We start from the raw sequence: 5,601 nt of genomic DNA, 5'->3' as shown, positions 1-5,601 counted from the left end.
TATTAAGATCTATACAGTGATATAAAAATTATTAAAAAAAATAATTATTAAATTTTAACTTTGAAGACAAATATCTCGATAAAGACGCGTTATAGAAAAAATAATTTATAAGAACTTATAAGATTATTTTTATCATGCCCATGAGAGATTGCCCACTTATACCGAGATATCCTGTATGTATATATAAAATTTATTATTTTGTAAAACTTGAGTTGCATGAAAAATGAGCTTAATATTAAAATAAAATTTAAAAATTTGACATGCCGGTGTCGTACTGAGACATATGCATTTTTATAAATATGTAAATAATTTTGTTTAATAATTTCACATATTACATATTCTGATTTTTAATCTTCTGATGTTTTCTATTATTGCATGTAATATAAAATTTTAATAATATCATAAAATAATATTTATAAATTATAGTATTTTATAAATATATCAAATTATCTTAATTTCTATATGTAAAATCGTTTCTATATGTAAAAATACAACTTTGATATTTCGTCAGTTTTATAATAATAAAATTTTCTATGAAACTTTGTGCACAGGACACGAAAATTTCTTGGTCTTATCCCATGTAATATAAATTAAATCTCATATCTTTGAGATTTAACCTTCTTTACCTCCCGCCTCGGGAACAAGAATCTTAACTTTGTGTAAGCTTTTATAACTATGTAATTTGATACTTTATCTTTTGTAAACTTCGTATTGTTATATTATTAATAAATTTAATTAAACTTCACATGAGTTTGATATTAACAAGCATTGATATTGAAAAATATAAAGTTTTCCTTAAAACTTTAGTTTTTGAGATATCTTGATCAAAAACATTTGATATAAAAAACTTTCAAATAAAATGAATAGATAAGTGTCACAATGTTTATATCAAACTTACTTATGAGATTTAATTCTATCATCACATCTTTGATTCGTTGACTATTAATTTTATATATTTTATGTATTTGGCGTCACGACGCTACCGCCTCAGTAGATTATTAATATACATATATACATATATTATTGTATTAATATATGTATATTGTATATATATATATATATATATATATATATATATATATATATATATATACATAGGTAAAGGAGAGTTATTCTTAAAAAGTAACTAGTTATCGTTATCGTTACTTAAAAAGTAATTATTCGTTACATTTTTCGTTACTTTTTTAATGTTAAAACAAAATAAAAAATTAAATAAAAAACATACTTTTATAATATATTTTATTAAAAAATTTAATTAAAATATTATTAAAATATTAATAAATTTTAAAAAGTTTTTTATTTTAAATTTGTAAAACCATAAGTAATAAGGAAAAAATTTTAAAACACTCAAAATATAAATAAAAAAATTTTGGGTTGCATAAAATTTATAACTATAGTCAATTACACGATATATTTTTTGTACTTTTATAATTAGGATCTGTATTCAGAACGCGCTTACAAAGATGTTAGCGCATTCTAAATACGGACCTATATGAATATTTGTTGATAATTGAAAATTGAATATACGAAAATAGAAAATATAATATGTCATAAATAAGTTCCATATATAAAAAGTAACGATGAAAGTAACTGTTAAATTCGTTACCGCTACACACACACACAGTTACAGAAAAAAATAGTAATGCCGTTATCACCTTAATAGGAGACTGTGGTGCCAGTGTCTCTAACAATGTTATTGAATTTATCAGTTAAAAGGGGTAAATATGGAATCGTGAAAAACGAATTTTTTTCTTTAAAATCATTATTATTAAGATTACTATGTTTCTTCTGAAACAAATATTTTAAGCGACCATTAATCAAATATAAGGTTTAATGAATATCCGTTCCTTAGTAAGATATTGATAGTGGATAATATATTTTATATTAAATATCTTATATTAAAGTATATTTTTGTGCTGTACTAGATTTACATTTAAAATAATGATGATTAGTTCAAATCAAATTTAAAAAATCAAAAATAATAAAAAAATTAACTTGAAATGATCAAAATATAAAGATGATAATTTGTATCGCAAGGGATGAAAATTAACCAGAAGGTTTGTTTTTTGCGACCACACTAGGAAATTAAACTTTATTTATTTAATTAAATGCTTGATATAACGATGACGTTTTGACCTTTGGTTTAGGTCCTCCCCAGAAAGTCGACTTTCTGACGTGACAATGTGACGTTCGAATTTGTAACTCCTTAACCGTTATAACATTAATTAAGACTTGAAAAAGACCTAAACCAAAGGTCGAAACATCGTTGTTACATCAAGCATTTAATTAAATAAATAAAGTTTAATTTGCCAGTTTGATCGCAAAAAACAAACCTTCTGATTAAAATATAAAGATGTTAAATATATAAAGAAAAAAAATTTTGAGAAAACAAGATTTGTTTCTTTTTCTATTTACAATTCTAATTATATAATAAGATTTCTGGAAAAAAGTTTATAACTAATTTTGTTAATATAATTATGTATGGATTTTGACCTGATAATCATGCATAAATAGATAAAATTGTTTCTAATTATATATAATAAGATAGCATTATGGATATTTCTTATACATACATGATTAGATACAATTATATGTATATTATTATAATTATATATTTCTAAATACAATTAAATCAAGTCTTTAATGGATCATGGTAAATATAGAAAATTAAAATACATTTTAACTTTCCATATTTGAATAAGTTATTTATAATACTTGTATCAATTTATATAAAAACCTCATATAAAAGAATATACTGCTAAAATAAAATTTTTAATGAAATAAATAAAATTCATTATCATTATATTCAACTTAAAATTTTTTTGAACTTATAATTATAAAATATTATAACTATGTATATTGTGAGACTGATTTTAGTAAACGTATGTGTAAGTGTATGTATCTGTATTCGTCAGGTGTGGTTAAGTGTTTACATCACGCCACACATCTAAAAACGTCGCGCTCTAAACAACTAACGATAGCTGCGTTTGGTAAAACAAGAGTCGGAGTGCTCTTTTACCCCGTAAATGCGTTCGGAAATGCACATCTATTTGCTCTGTGTTATTTCATTTGTGTTCGGTATTAACAGTTTTAGAGCAAATCAAGATTCTCTTTCGATTCGCTTTGGATTCAAAGACCGAGCGCGTAGAGGAGATAGTTGTTTGAGCGCGAAAATAGAATTGTTATTAGGTTAGCATTGAGACAACACCATTTTGCAGTTAATTTGTATGCAACGTTCCTCTGTTTGTATTAAGTTACATCTGTTCCTGGTTAAGATTTTAATTTTTTTATTTGGTTAATTTTATTATCTTAGCAATTTTTCCTTTATTTAATGTTTAGTATTCTGGAAATACTAATGCTGGAACATTTAAGAATTGAACATTGCCAGTCAATAACATTTATATATTAAAAAAGGTAAATTCTTTATTAATTACTGAGCCTTTTCTATTATTGCAAATAGTTACAGCTGTAATTTCTGGTTCATTAGTAAATATGTTGTTTATAACTTTAAAATATTTTCATTTTTTTCAATTTTTACCTGATGTAAAGCTATTTTTCGTTTCTATCATTGCTATCATAAAAAAAAATATCTTAAGCAAAATTTAATCTTTATTAATTACTAAGCCTTTTCTACTATTGCAAATAGTTACAGCTGTAATTTCTAGTTTATTATGAAATATGTTGTTCATAACTTTAAAATATTTTCATTTTTTTTCAATTTTTACCTGATGTAAAGCTTTTTTTCATTTCTATCATTGTTATCATAAAAAAAAAATATCTTGAGCAAAATTTAAAATAAAAATCATACTGCGATGTTCCATAGACTATACATAATAACCTCAATCTCATATCAAAACCGATAACAATACTGAGCAGCTTTGAGAGCTCTGAATCGTTCGGATTAGTGCTCTATTTGCTCGAAAATCATGTGATTCAAGCTCGACATCTGCTCGCTCGTATCTCAGATTTGTTTTGCCGAATGCAGTTATTAACGCAGCGAAATTGATATACAAAAATCCACGAACTCGTTGTAAATATACTTCTTCTGTTTTGAAGAAGACCGCACAAAAGGTATCAAGACTCGATGCCCGAGCAGAGCGATTCGAGCTGTTGAGCGACTTGCATCTGCGAGATCGAGCAAACCTTCTTTTGTGACTCTCTTATAATAAAAAACGGAAGGGAACACTTCTGTTAACACGTGTGTGTATATTAATTGAGTGAGGATAGTCCTACAATATATAATTTATAATTTGCAATAGAAATTAATCTTTTTTAAAAAACAAAAATTATTATTTAATAAATGTAAATATATTCTTTTTAACTTAAACTTATAGTCAATATGTTATACTTCAAATGTATAAAAACTTTAATAAATTAAAAAAAATTAAAACAAAGAATAAAAAGTTTGTAAAATTTTAGAAACAAAATTACTAAAATTTTTTATACTCAAGATGAAACTAAGCATTTAAGAGCCAACGCAGGAGTAAGGCGTAAAAATGAAATTCAAACATTGTTCAATTGATATTCAATCTGTACTTCAAACGTTTCAGACTCCATTCGAGTCTTCTTCAGTGGCTTACATATAAAAAAATCGATAAGATAAAAAATTAAGTTTAACATTAAGAAAAGAGAGCTAACAGTCATATTAATACATACATTAATCTAATTATGCAAGCAGCACGACCCATCTCACAGACCTCCACGAGTGTCCAACGTAAGCAATCTCCTAGATGTAAAAGTAAAGAGAGAAGCACTAATGAACCAAAAGTGCATATTGCAACACGTCAAAAAATAAAATGCGAATAAATTAAAAATGGTGAACCAAAAGTAACTTACTCGTACCGACAAGTAACAACAGAGACAAAACGAACAGCCGACATACAAGTAAAATAAATTAACGAATAATTTAAAACATTCAATGTTATCCAAATATAACTACAAAAACAATAAATTCATAATAGTAAAAACACAACATATGAAAACAATAACATATTAAATCTTCGATAGATTATCAATAATTGTTAGGCAAGATTTGTTCAATTTAATAATATTGTTTTGTCAATTTAAGGCATTTTTTTGGCGTTTGTACCTGTCGTGTTAAAAATTGAGCCAGCTCGTGTTTCCACATATTAAAAGCTTCATAACCACTCTAAGCACGTTTAAGAAAAAAGAAAGAATCTCAGCATTATTATTATTAGCTTAAAGATTTATATAAAAAAGTGTATCTAGCAGATTGATTCAACTATGAATTTGTGTCATTAAATATAAGATAAGACTAATTGTAAGACTAAGACTTCGAGTGGATTACATACTCTTAGGAGGAATTGGATCTCGAACCACATGTCGTTTAACAATAGATGGGCTGATTAATTTAAATAATTCTTGGAATATGATAGGATTTATTCGACAATAATTGATAATTTTTTTGTCTTCAGTCTCCATTTTTTTTACAAGATTATCACTTGCTCGCTTGCTCCGACTCGTCAAATTATAAAATAAACTAGTAGGTTGGAAGTCTGTATTGAAATTATCAAAAATCAACCCACAATTTTACTAATTAATAACAGAAAAGTTTTTATAGAAGAGACACTGTGTTAAATT

Source organism: Anoplolepis gracilipes, chromosome 10, assembly GCF_047496725.1.
Source record: "Anoplolepis gracilipes chromosome 10, ASM4749672v1, whole genome shotgun sequence".
In the NCBI taxonomy this organism is placed as follows: domain Eukaryota; kingdom Metazoa; phylum Arthropoda; class Insecta; order Hymenoptera; family Formicidae; genus Anoplolepis; species Anoplolepis gracilipes.
This window is presented reverse-complemented; position numbering follows the sequence as displayed.